The sequence below is a fragment of the Adiantum capillus-veneris genome, chromosome 11 (genome assembly GCF_014529385.1).
Source record: "Adiantum capillus-veneris isolate H3 chromosome 11, ASM1452938v2, whole genome shotgun sequence".
Lineage (NCBI taxonomy): Eukaryota > Viridiplantae > Streptophyta > Polypodiopsida > Polypodiales > Pteridaceae > Adiantum > Adiantum capillus-veneris.
In genome coordinates this window covers 143,820,624-143,835,057 of record NC_140941.1, presented here as the reverse complement: position 1 = coordinate 143,835,057, position 14,434 = coordinate 143,820,624, and the positions used below count along the sequence as shown (strand labels likewise).

Sequence of the window (14,434 nt, the reverse complement as noted above, 5' to 3'; positions counted from 1 at the left end):
CAGCAGTCGGTGACCTCCGACGTGAAATTCGGGGGCAGTACGGCAGTGCCACGTCAGCTTTTTTTCAGCAGTATTCTTGGACTGTTCCATGCCAAAGAGAGTGTGCGTGTGTCTACTGAGCAGCCACGTCACCAGTTTGTGACAGAGAGTATAGCAATGGACTTTATCTTCGACCTTCCTAAGACTCAGAGTGGGCAAATGGAATTTAGACAATCATTGACAGATTCAGCAAGCAGGCTCACTTCATTCTGGTAAAGAAGACAATGAAAGCCGATCATCTTGCCCAACTATTCGTCTCTCAGATTTTTTGATTACATGGCATGTGTCAGATAGACCCTAGATTTACGAGCTTGTTTTGGAGAGCAATATGGGAGAATATTGGCACACACCTTGACTTCTTGTTCTCGTTTTGTCCACAGACAGATGGGAATAGTTTCAGACTTGTTCAAGTCTTACATCTCCGATCATAAAACCCATTGGGAGAAGTATCTGCCTCTGGTGGAGTTTGCTTATAATAACACAGTTCTCACATCTACGGGGAAGGCGCCATTTGAGATCGTTGAGGGTGTCAGAAAGGTTCCACTGATTCTAAGCACCAAGGACAAGATTTTTGAAGTAGATCATCATACACAGGATCAAAGACACTAGGAAGATGATTGGGTGCTACTTCGGCTTGAGAAAGCATGCCTATGAAAGTGAACGGGTAAGGAGAGGCTTTTCCAAAGCTTAGTAATCGACACTATGGACCTTTCCAAGTATAGGAAAAGATAAATGTGCATCCTTTCGACTGAAGTTACCAGATACTTGGAAGATTCACAATGCATTCCATGCGAGTCTTTTGAGACCTTTCATAGATGAAGTGCCAATGGACAGGGAGCCCTGTCAAAGTCGATGATGTGGAGAGCAACGGGGAGAATCTAAGAGAGAGAGAGAGAGAGAGAGAGAGAGAGAGAGAGAGAGAGAGAGAGAGAGAGAGAGAGAGAGAGAGAGAATGTTGAACCAACCAACCTTGGCAATGAATTGATGATTATACAATGGGGGGTAGATGTACTTATATAGTCACCTTAGCAAATTGCCATGCTTAGAGTTTGATAAATAAGTAAAATAAATACCTAAAGCCAAAATAAATATTGGGATCACATTGGACAATTCACTTGAGATGCCATAACTTAACACCCTCTCTGCAGCTCATAGTGGACATAAATAGTGAGACCATGTCACAAAGTGATGACGTATCATGACCTAAAGGATGGACTCCGGACAAAGAGGGGTCCAAACCCAATGAAAGAGGCAGATAAAGCTTTACCAAACTTACAAGGTTTGCCGAGTGGCCTATTTTTAAAGCGAGTTTCCACCAACTTATGGGGATCCTGTTTGATGGGGCCTGGGAGACATAAAAACAAAGCATGGCCACACACACACACACACACACACACACACACACACACACACACACACACACACACACACACACACTCAAGCCTTGCGTAAAGGGATGATGATTAGCAGCTGTACAGATGCTCGTGCTTTATGTTGATGATGTGGTAGGTTGTATAGATTTCCGCAAAATGCGTTGCCTGTTGACATTGCTAGCTTTTGGAGCCAAATGCTTTTCGACTTGAGGCTTTACATGTATAGCTTTTGGCCAAGGGCCTTTAGTAACAACTGAATTGAAAGAGATAGACGACACACGAGATGGGGAGTGGCAGAGTTCCACCATGAGAGAGCACTGGCCCAAAACCTTGGCACCCCTTTCTATATTTCTTTATATTGCTTGAACTCAGTACAATGCCGGTACTGGCATTGTACTGGCCCTCTGCACCTTCACCGAGAAGCGTGTCAAAGACCGAGCCCTTTCACATATTTAAAGGCCTTTGGCCTATAAAAAGCAGTTTACATGAAAAGCTTCAAACTCAAAAGCATCTGGCCTCAAAAGCTCTAGTGCAAAAAGCTGCCAGCCTGTTGTGTGGAAATTCGTAAAAGTGCCACGTCAGCACAGCCAACATGAAACACGGAATTCCGTATTGTTTGCCACATCAGCATAGTCAACGTGAATTGCAGAAATATGTCCGTACAGCTGCCACATCATTAGCTCTCCATGCAAGAGATTGAGTGTGTGTGTGTGTGTGTGTGTATGTGCGGTCTTGCTTTATTATAATGTCTTTAGGTCCCTTGGGCCTCATCGAACAGGGTCCATAAGCTGGTGGAAACTTGTCTTTAAAAATAGGCCACTCGACGAGACTTTGCAAGTTGGTAAAACATGTTGTGACGCTTCTACTTCTTCTTCTACTGCTTCTTAGGGTTTAGGCCCTCGACCGGGGTCTGCACGTTGGCTCCGTTTTTCAGTGGCTTGACACGTCAGCAATTGTGACACAAGCACCCCGATGATCGTCCTCCGTTCAAGTGTGAAGTCAACTTTGAAGAAAACAACTACATCAAAAACACCCGCTTAGAAGGTGTACTGAGAGAGAGAGAGAGAGAGAGAGAGAGAGAGAGAGAGAGAGAACTTTGGAGTTCCGTTCCTAGATGCACTGGCCCCAAATACCAGTCTCCTTCCCGCATTTCTTTATTTTTGCTTCGCAAAGGTACAACTCCTCTTCTGTGAGGCTCTGCATCCAGATGCCCTCTAGAGTGAGGCCCCAAGGGTCCTTATTGACAGTACAAGGGATGCCTAGAAGTAGAGCCCCAAAAGCACTTGATTCAAAAGCTCTTGCACCCAAAAGCATCCTCTACCAAAAGCATGGCGTAAATCTACCCTGCCACGTCAGAACCTTGCCAACGCAATTTGTGGGATTCCGTGCAGCTCTGCCACGTCAGCAACGACCAAAAAATTGCGGAAATTTCAGCCAGTCCTTACGCTTTGCATTATTAGGGTTTAGGTTCCTCGGCCATAATCTTCAAGTTCACAGGGTTAGAGTGTTTAACTCTAACCCTATGGTCCTTTCAGCCATACTTTTTTGGGTTCAGATCTTCCTTTCCTCTCGGCCAATTTCTTTTAGTTGGGCACACAGGTGGGCCAGTTTGGCACACGCAGTCAGCACGCCACGTCACCAACTTGTGACATTCCTCCCTCCTAAAAGAATTGTAATCACCCTTGATTATGCGTGCAAAACAGCCAAAAAACAACAACTTTCTTCAATACACAGTGACTCTATGTACCCATGCACTAGACTTTACAAATTCAACGCTTCTACAAAGACATCAGTCACTGATCAAATCACATTTTTGTCGAGGGTATCAGATACAAATCATGATCATTGTAACCTTTTAGCAATTACATCCGGACGGCGTTGATCTTTTCACGGATGTCTTGATCTACTAATAAAGTGTCTTCCTTATTCACTCTCAGATGAGGTCAAGCCATGATGACATCTTCTTCATATTCTTCCATTATCTAGGTAGATTTACCTACTTCTTAGGTGCTTCTAATATCTATACACACCCACAGCGTGGACCACCATGTCAATGCATTTCCTTTCAAGTAAGATGCCACCCTTTGTACCTTGGAGCGTTCTGAGAAACGACCTCCCGAGAAGGCGACGCCAAACTGCTGTATGAATTCAAGGGCTCGATGGGTGTCTTGGTAGCTTGAAAACGTGTCAAACTTGACTACTTGACCCCCTTTCTTGAGCTCCTTGGTCTTCTTGTTCTTTTTCTCATTGTTTGAGCTGTCAGTGGTGGATGAGGTATCCTCTTCTGAACTGCTAGATGGCTCCCTGTGCTTTCTAGGCTTTTCCAAGAATCTGCTTTTCTTGTTTTTTCTCTGCTTCTTTTGCTTTCTCTCATTCTTACTTGAACTAGAGGACGACGAACTATCAATTTGAAGATGAAGAAAAATGAAAGCGAACACGCTTCTTGGATCTCCTCACCACCTCGAAAGTCGACTCCCGGTCCAAATAACTAGGGAAATTCACTGATTTCTTGTTCTTCCGAGAGTACTTTAAGCTTTTCATCAGCTGATTGGTCTTCTTTTCAAGAGCTTCATCAAACTCTTTCTGCGAGTACAATTTTTGCTTTTTGTCCTCGGCTTTGCTTTGTGTTTCATTACCGTCTTAAGAGGAGAATCAACGACCTCTCTCCATCTTGAGTCAATGTCATCAAGCGGGTAATTCTGGAGGTGATTCACATATTTCAGGTCTTTGGAGTACTTATCAATCTTTATACTCACGTGTCAACTTGCAGTTGACGTTTGTACTTCGCTTTGTGGAGATTTCCCATTGGAAATTTACCAAAATCTCCGTTGGTTTCTTCTGTTCCTACATTGGGACTTAGCTTTTCTTCATCTCCCTGTAGACTAACCGTCAAAGGGGTGTTGTCATTGTTGGATTCTCCACGAGAACCCACGCTTGCTGCAAAAAGGATCGGTATTTATGTGTCCCGAGGTGCTTTACTTTAGGCCCTGTTGGATGGGGTCCCATAAGTTTGCTGGGGGTTAGGATTATTAATCCTAACCCAACTTTAATGCTTGGGCCACTCAACAAGGATCTGTGAGTTGGTAAAGACTTCTTCTTCTACTTATGCTAGGGTCTAGGCCCCTCGCCCCCTCGGCCGGGATCTGTAGGTTGGCTGGGGTTAGGCTCGGGAGCCCTAACCCTATGGGTCTTCAGTGGCTTGACACGTCAACAATTTTCAGCAATTTATGAAATTTGGTTCTAGGTTCCACAGGTATATTTTATTTATAAGTGTGCCAGGGCCTCTTCTCTCGACAACAATGCGAGAGGGAGGACCCTCGTACATTGTACTCTTGCAAAGTAATAATAAAGAAATACCAGAAGGGCCGCTAGTCTTAGGGGCGAGTGCATCTTGGCTTAGAACTGCGTCGTGCTTTGTACTCTCCTCCTCTCTCTCTCTCTCTCTCTCTCTCTCTCTACAAGTTTATTCAGTTGTTTGCAGTTTTCTCATGTGTGTTGCTGTAGATCTTTGGCTTGGAGTATCCAAGTCTATTACACTGGTATTAGAGCTGAGGCGATTCTTCGAAGTTCTATGAAGGATCCAATCCGTTTTCCCACAGCACACATGGATTCAGGTAGCGAATCGGCAGGGAGGAAATAGTTCCGGTTGCATTTGTATGTACGTCTTGATCCGTACAATATGGTACATTTGAATGGTACGGATCTGTACGTACTTTTTTTTTTTTGGCCATGATGGACATTGGATTTATTTTGGATATAGTGTTTCTTGTTTTGTTTGTATCTACTTTTAGCATATGCCATGGACATGGTTTGAATTTTGTAGTTCGTTTTATCATTGATGCAGAAGATGAGTTTATCTGTTTTCTCATGTTATGTTGTAACTTGTTTAAGTGTCTGCTTGAGTTTTCAGTTTAAGTTTGCAGCATTGTACAATGTATTCATTACAAGTCTAGCAGGTCGCTAGGTTGGAGGTCCATTAAAATTTGAATAAATACAGGGTTGTTTACAAACGGTACGTATTGATTACGCACCTAAAAAAGTATTTGGTACAAAAGTACGTCCCTTACGTTTGGATATCGTACCGTACCTGATGTACCCTCCCACCTTGGTTTCTCCCACTTTAAACCAACAGAGTTTTACCGGTAGTCGGTCTGTTTCTGAGGGATGGGGGAAGTGCATGGCCCATTCTTGTCAAGCGACTTAGGCAAGATGGAGTTTGAGCGTCAATTGCAGGTTGACACTGGTGCTATCCAGATGCTCAAGTACTCCAAGGAGCCACAATATGCAATGTTTCCGAAGAATCACCCACTTGACAAGATTCATTCACGATGGCGTGCCGCCGCCCACTCACCTCTCAAGTTGGCCTTGAAGCAAAAAGCGAAGCCAAGTGCAGACAAGCAAAATTTGTACTCATAAGGTGAATTCGACAATGCTGGTGAGCAACATGTCAATAAATTGGTGAAGATTACGAAGAGCTCTTGAAAGAGGAGTTGATCAGAAGACTATCTCGGCTATTGGGTCGAAAATCTACTCGCGAGGTAGCCAACAAATCCAAGAAGCGTGTTCGCTTTGAGGATGATCCTAGTTCATCATCGCTTTTTGATAGCTCAGAGAGTTCCTCTTCCTTTGACTCTAGCGAGGAGGATAGGAAGCACTGGAAGTGGAGAAAGACTTAGAAGAGCAAGAAGAATAAGGAAACCAAGAAGAGCAGATCCCATAAGAAATCTCGGATTCATCGGAAACATTCTGACAATTCCAAGGAGGACACCTCGTCCTCTGACAATTGTCACTTAGATGAGTCAATGTACGGGAAGAAGAGAAGATGCCGTTACTGTTTGAACCAGTATGACCATCTTGAAAAGAAGGGCGGAAAGACTAAGGATTTCAAAAAGGGTGGGCAAGCACTCAAGTTTGATACGTTTTCAGGCTATAAGGATACCCACAGAGCCCTTGCATTCATATAGCAATTCGACATTGTCTTGTTGGGAGGTGGTTTTCTTGAACACTTTGAAGTGCGAATAGCATTGTCTTATGTGAAAGGAAATGCCGAGACATGGTGGTCTACCCTACTATTGCGCAAGAAAGCACCTACAAATTGGTTGAAATGCAAACGCGTCTTGACTTTCGCCTGGCTTTAAGAAGAATATGAAGAGGATGTCATCATAGCGTGGAATCATCTGAGGATGACCAAAGAAGACACCTTGGACACTTATTGCCAGAGATTTGGGATACCCTACTATTGCGCAAGAAAGCACCCACAACTTGGTTGAAATGCAAACGCGTCTTCACTTCCGCCTAGTTTTAAGAAGAATATGAAGAGGATGTCATCACAGCCTGGAATGATCTGAGGATGACCAAAGAAGACACCTTGGACGTTTATTGCCAGAGATTTGGGATACTTTTCTACGAGTCTCTTCTTTCAAGAAAATCACCTTCAAGCAACAATTGAGTGGTTTTGCTGCAGTCTACCCAAAGAGATACGACGATATTGCCTACAAAAGAAGTCTGACTCTATTCAGAGACTTATGTGTAATGCCAAGCAGGGTTTTGGTACGCATGCCGGCACACCAGCGTATCCTTCAGACAATAGGGCAAGATTCCTTCAACGGGAACAACAAGGTGGGTAAGCAGTAGAAGAAGAAATCAGCCGGCCCGAAACTGTCAGTAGAGGAGCATGCTGAGTACTACTAAGAAGGCAGGTGTTAAGAGTTGTGGGGAATAGGGGCACATTCTTGTGAAGTGCCCTAACAAAGTGTCAAAGGAGCAGGCAGAGGACAAACGAAAGAGTTTCAAAGCGGCGGATGAGCGTGCAAAGAAAGGGAAAACAAAGGTAGGATTGATTCCGGATTTTGTGTAGACAAGCCCAGAACAGATAGACAAGAGTACGGGGCCTTGCAAAGCGTGGGGCAAAGTATGTGATCAGGAAATCCTTATATTCTTCGATGGAGGAGCCAAGGCCAACTTCATTTCGAGTGAAGTGGCCGCTCAACTTGGAATCACACTTGACGAAATGGGATCTCCAATGGAGGCGGTTCTAGCGGCAGCAGGGCGAGATGTTGCCCTTACACCTATCATAGGAAAACTTCGAGTGCATTGCCAGGGGTATCTGGGGCACCAAGGCTAAGTAGGGCACCAAAGCTTTAACATCATACCATTGGAGGGGTGTGACCTTTGGAGGGGTGTGACGTCCTTTTGGGGGTCCCTTGGTTCGATAAGAACGGCGTTGTGGTCGATTATTTGGCAAGAAAGGCCACTGTGAAGAACGAGAAAGGCAAGGGCGAGTCTGTCCCACTTGTATCGGTTTCGGTCGTTTCAAAATTAATGAAATCCAGTCTCTTTGTTTACTCGAGCTGCTTAAATGAACGCAATGAAAATAAGAAGTCAAACATATCAGACTTAGAGAAAGAATGACAAGAATTTCTGCGAGCTCAAGCGCGATTGTTTTTCCGAGGGTTTGTTTGGAGAGCTACCTCCTAACCTGAACAATACCCAAGCATCTCTCATGTGGCGCAACAAATGGCAGAGAAGGTTGTTGCACTGCACACCAATTCTCAAAGGTCTCTAAAACTCAGCTCTCTCCTGAGGTGAAGTGGGGGCATAGATACACATCACACCTACCTAAGAGTCATCAATCGCTAGAGTAGTCCAGATCACTCTACCATGCATCAATGTCCCATGGTCATGTACACAATGTCGCCTACTGGGTCCCACAGAAATGCATACACCACTGCTAGAATACTGCTAGCTTATCACAGTTTCCCAAAAGGTGTGAGAATCCCCAGGTAACAACTTGCCACATCTATGATAACTGGCCATGCATAGCTTGTGCTCCTGCACAAGAAGTATATCCACATCTCGATCTACATGAAAGTGCAAATGTCTCCTGCGAAGTAAATTCTGTCTTGGACCACTGATGCTAGTGTGATGCAATTTATTGACATTCCAAGTAACAATAATGTGACAAACAATGATAAAACTGAAACCTCAACAACCGTGTCAACAGCGACAAGACTGAAATTTAATGCCGAGCTCTCTTGATCCCTGGCTGCAACCATGGAACAAGAGCTAATGGAAGAGCATCCTCTCTCTCTCTCTCTCTCTCTCTCTCTCTCTCTCTCTCTCTCTCTCTCTCTCTGTATTTCAGGTTGTCTTCTAACTAAGAGATAATGTCTATTTATTGTTATGCGCTCTCTTTTGTGACAACAAGCAAAAACATTGGTGGTGAGGTTAAACATGATTCTGTAGGAGGGTGTGATTTGTAGGCAAGGAGTTTTTCTGAAAAAGGCTGTGAAGTTTCAGCAGAAGCATGCTGCAGCTTACAAACAAGAGCTAAACACATGTTCAGCATAAGGCATCCAGTTTGCGGTATGGCTACGACACATTCTCAATTTCTCCTCTCTTTGACCTGTAGTACATTGTGGTTTATCGATGGCCACTTCTCAGTGCGAATGTTGAAAAGTGCTGACGAGGGAAATGTACAAATGATCCACTTTTGGCTTATGATTTGAGGCTAGTTTAAACATCCACAATCCTCTGGCCTTAGCTTGTCTTGCAGTAAAGTGCTTGTGGAGCTATAAACAATGGGATAAACCCAGACAATGATCAAGGGTTTGCCAGCACATGTTTGAGTATGTAAAAAAATGTTTTGAGACCAAAATTTTGCCAACCCACAGGGAATGCTAGGACAGAAGAAAGAAGTGTAATGGGGAAACCCTTGGAACTTCGGCATGGAAAATCTTATTGGTTACACCAGATATCGGTTTTCATGTCCCATGATTTGTCTTAGATCAGTTGTGTGCAAGGATTGGACTTTGGAGTTTGAGCTAAGATGTGGGTGACTGCACTTCATATTGGGTTTAGTCTGTTTAGCCTCGTGGCCTGACTGTAGGTCTATGGTTGACCTTACAACGGCAAAGTACGGTCCAGCTAATTTGTAAAGCCGTGCTCTTTGAACAGAATTTCTGAAAGTGCCTCATTATAGTCACAGTTTACACGATTTTACTTTAATAAAGTTGCATTTTTTGAGTGATTATTCCCCTTTATTACTGTCGTTTCTTTTGACTGATTATATTTCCTTTGTGTTTTGATGTTTCGTACATTGTTGAAGTGATATATTATTTTTCCAAGATAAATATTTGTCTTCATGGCATATTGATTGATTTTTTCTCAACAGGTTTCTGTGAGATATTGGAAAGCTTGAACAAAAGGAAACATTCTGGGATTATTAGGAGTAGTCCAGTGGTTGGCAAGAAGCTGTTTTTGAATCAAACATGATTGGATCTTGCTTGGCTCAGTTGTCCTTTCAAATAAAGAAATTCCAAGGTTTCAGGTGGTTATCTGTCCACTAGGCCTTCTCATGTTGTGCTCTTATGATTTGGCTCCGTACTTGGTGTAATCAACTTTTCTGATATAATTTTTGGAGAAAAATAACTGATTTTATATCTCCTTATCATGCTGTGTAATTGGGCTCCATGATTAGGTTTTCCTGAAATATTTATAAATAGTGAAGTAAACGTAAAATAAAATAAATAAATAATGAAGTAAACGTTAATAAAAAAATAAATAGATAAATAACTATTTAAGGTAGATATTACAATATCAATAGATTTTAGATATAAATCTGGTACACTCAATCCAGGGTGCTTTTTTTTTTTTGCTTTTCCATTTCTCAAGCCTGCCTTTTTCTTTCTGAAGCGCACACTCTGTATCCAAAAGCTTTTCAATGAATTCCATGTACAAAACATGCTGAATTTCTAAGATTGTGGATGTTCTGAAGAGGCCACATTAGCAAGCAAGCAACATATATTTGACAGTGGTAGTGGTTTCTGTCTGGTTATGATATATAGTTGAAACAAGCCTCTGTGGTGAGGCAAGGCCTATGTGCGTGTGCTTGGTAGTCAAACTTGTAGGGAGGCAAAACATTGAGTAATTCCATCAGAATCATCGTGGATGCTTAAGATAGGGCAGATAGGCCTGTGTGCTTGTGCTTGGTAGTCAAACTTGTAGCGAGGCAAAATATTGAGTAATTTCATCGGAATTAAAGTGGATGCTTAAGATAGGGCAGATTTTCTGGGAAATTTATACTCGAGATGACGGAGTTCTTTTCACGTGCTTACACTTCTCATGGCTCCGGTAGGTATTCATCATTTACTAGAGCAGATATTACGATCTCTCTACACTCCCTAATGGTTGGTAGTAACATGGGGTGAAATTTGGATTGCTATGCCAGCATTTTAGTAATTGCTTGCACTCGGATTTTCTGCTCTGTTCTAGTCTTGTTTTGCAACTAATGATTTCATAATTGATTCACTGTTGGAATATTGTTGTCTTAATTGTTGAATTGACTTGAGTGTATCTTAATTATTCCATAAATGTGGATCTTTTCTACACACCACCATGTTGCCATTTTGTATGCGTTCAAATCTTTTTTAAGCATCTTTCTTCTTTACAAAATTAGGGAATGATTGAACCTGGCTTATTTGTGTTATTGGCCGCAAAATCAATACCTATTCAAAGTATCAGTACCAGCGATGATGATGCAGAGGTAGCAACTTGAGTGGCGAACATGAGGTTTGGGCCAAGGAGCAATCACTATTTGGTTAGTAATGTTAAAAGACATTGGCTTAGTTCCTTTGCTCTTGGATTTTATGTTTCTAATGCCGACTTCTAGACTGATGTCTCACCTAGACATAAGAGGTTATTTCATTTGACCAGTGATTATATGAGTTGGGTCTCTAACTAGAGCTACATGTTTGTTAGAAAATTGGACTAAATGCTCATGCTTAGTGTGCATATGACTTTGGTTACAAGGGTTTGCTCCTAGCGGTGATTTCTCTCATGGCTATATGATAGTCATTCACTTATTCTTGGAATTTTACTTTATTGCTCTATTTCAACATCTGCTTCAAGTTGATGGCTAACCTACAGGCAAGAGGTTGCTTCACTTAACCAATTGAGATGATTTGGGCCTGCATTTTCTATTGCTACTATTCTTATTAATAATGTTATTAGTTAGTTAGTTAGTGTGTGTGCACGCGTGCATGTGCGGTATTTCTTGGATTTTTGTTTTACTGTTCTTTCTTTTTTTGTTGCCGTCTCCTCCATTGATGCACACCTACAAGAGTTTTCAATGATCAAGCCTATTTTGGCCTTAGTGTTTTTGTGGATACTTAATTATCGCTCTTCAGTTTTGCTACTTTCACAGCATTTAACGGTTCCTAGTGTTTTGATCACATTGTTCACTAGATTGCTTTGTCTACTGCATGTGACACCTATAATAATGCTTTGACTTTATTTGTTGTTGACCTGGCAATTGAGTTGTTGAGCTTCCTTTCTCTTGTATTTGCAAGTTTGCCTCCCGAATATTGATTGAATTCTGTGCTGTCATGCACCAAACAAAGGATTTTTGCTATTGTTTCTTTTTGCTGATTTACAGCTATTGTAGTACTTGTAGCTTTGGTTCAATATTTTTCCGACTGGTGTTCATGCATATCGGAATTTGGAAACTTTGTATGCACAATCACTCACTTTGTGAGGAAATGTTCTTACTTTGAGTTATGCTTAGTTTCACTGTTCCCTCACACTTTCAATGTGCTAGTCTTAATTGTTTCATTCTCATTCAATTAATTGGAATGATGTAACTTTCAAGCTGATTGCACAAGGAGTCTTGAATTTTGAATGGTAATAATGATTGAGGATTCGATTTAACTTTGAAATTGGCTCCCTTGATTTCTTTCCCATTGAACCTTTGCTAATGACATTTGGTTTTGCGACCTTGTGTCTATCAGATGAGCTTTGGATTTTGGCTTGAATGTAGAGTTCTACGATGTTTAGTTTACAAGATTAATTATGTCTGATCTTGAATTAAAAATTCAAGGTTGAAATTCTAACATATAAAACACGATAATGAACACTTCTTTTTTAGATGGTACACCATAGAATCGCCAATTATTATGATGCATTTTTGATGAAATCAAGTACAAGAGTGGAAAGGCCATATGCTTGCCAATGAAGCTATGCCAAAATATGTTCTAAGAACTTTTATATGTTTGACGGTGACAAAAAACGTTCTTTTCACCTAGTGGTTGTTGATTGGTGGTTGCTGGTCTCTTGTTGGTGGTAGTGTTGTTATATATGCCACCTTCTTGCAGTATTAAATATGCTAAGTATGCTTTCAAGCTATATAGCTTTGGCTTTCGTCATCTCCCATGGATATATGCTCCTTTTTTAGCTTCGACTTATCTTGTTTGCATTCTGCATATTCCAAACTTCACAGGACTTTTTTTGAGCACTTCGATTTGTAAGTATAGAATCTTTTGTTTAATTTCTGTTGTATCATGATAAGTTGATTATTCTCGTTTTATCTCTTTGTGTATGGTGAGGGTAACAAGCCCCCAGCCCCCCCCCCCCCCCCCCCCCTCTTTTCCAAAATAAAGAAAAAAGAAAAAAGAAAAAACTACTCTGGCTAGCTATGGTATCAACTAGCTGAGCTCTTGCAAGGCTCTCAATTTCTTTCCTTATTGTTTGGAGGTGTAGTTTCTTGATAACTAGTGGTGTGTGAACTTAATGTGTAGTGATTTTTTCACAAATGCAAGCTACAACCATCCATGTGAAGGTCGGATTGGAGTTAGGAGTGCAAAAGTGGTCTACCTAAATCCCCTTATATATACTATTGTCCGAATACTTTTTGCAATTGAGGTGTTAAGAGTAATGTAAATTGTGCTTATGATGAGTTCCTTGTTGTAAGAGCAATACAAGGATTGGTGGCTCTTCCATGCATTTTCTCTCACTCTTCTAGAGCTCCTTCCAAAGGACCTCTTCTTCTATAACCATATTAGAAAGCTCGCTTGTAAATTGCCTCAATGCCCTAGTAGGGTAGCATGGATTCTTTGGATTGACACTTTGAGGTTGTTGGTCTTTTGTATGCGCTTGTGTGTGTGTGTGTCTCGGGACGCGGGGGGCTCTATGCCATGCAACAATGACCACACAACCTTTTTGGTGCCGTTGCTAAGGAATTGAGCGCTTAAGTTAAAAGAGCTCTTTAATGTGTTACAAAGAGTAGTTTCTTAATTTGTATGAATTATAGAAACAAGTTTAAGTTCATCGCATACTAGAATCACTAATTAGAGAAACAATATAGAACTCTGTTTCCTTTTGATTAAGCTCCCATTTTCACTAATTTAGGAAATTGCATTCACTAATTATCTTACACACACACACACACACACACACACACACACACACACACACACACATGTCACTTTCATGTGTGGCTTAGTGTTTTGAGAATGGATACTTGTTGATATTTCACACTACATGAATAGTATGTATAAGTTAAAAAGGTTTTAAGTAAGACATGGATAACAATTGATAATTTGTTGACACCTGTAATACGTATTCAAAGCTAACAAATATGTTTTTTGTTTACATGGATGCAGGTGAGGAATCTATCTTTACTTAAGATCTTTTTGGTTTTGTTGCCGTCCACCACTGTCGAACTTGGCCTCTTTCACTTCATGTTTTTGACTATCTTATATACAAAACACTATAATGATGGCTCATTCTCACTATGATGTATAAAAATGAATCAAAGACTGAGTTTTTTTTTGTGATAATCATTGTCTTTTGTCTAAGTCCATCTTTCTTTTGAATTGTTATATTCTTTTGTGTATAAGTATAAGTCTAAAGACAATATAACACACACACACACACACACACACACACACACACACACACACTAGTCACTACTAAAAGACACCAGTCACTACTAGAAGACTTTTCACAGCGATAACCAAAAAGTGGATGAAGGAATGGTGGATTTTATCACTAGCGGCATTAATTAGTTTTGGCAAATTAAGCTGTCCATCTGTATCAAATGCATATCCAATTTTTGCGCAACAGAACTATGAAAATCCACGCAAAGCCATAGGTCGTATTGTGTGTGCAAAAAAAAAACTATTGGTATTGAGGCTCTGCAATCTGCTCTTTCCGATATTGTATTCGAAGCAATTGTAAAGATTCCT

General features: G+C 41.2%; 1 protein-coding gene across 1 annotated transcript in view; it reads left to right on the top strand.

The window, feature by feature from the left end:
- The window catches only part of LOC147448148 (uncharacterized), a 73,077-nt gene extending 63,218 nt beyond the window's left edge, over window positions 1–9,859 (top strand). The window contains exon 2 of the mRNA XM_086524011.1: window positions 9,586–9,859. The gene's annotated coding sequence lies outside the window, so the exon portion shown is untranslated. The remainder of the gene's footprint in view (window positions 1–9,585) is intronic.
- The last annotated feature ends 4,575 nt before the right edge of the window (window positions 9,860–14,434 follow it).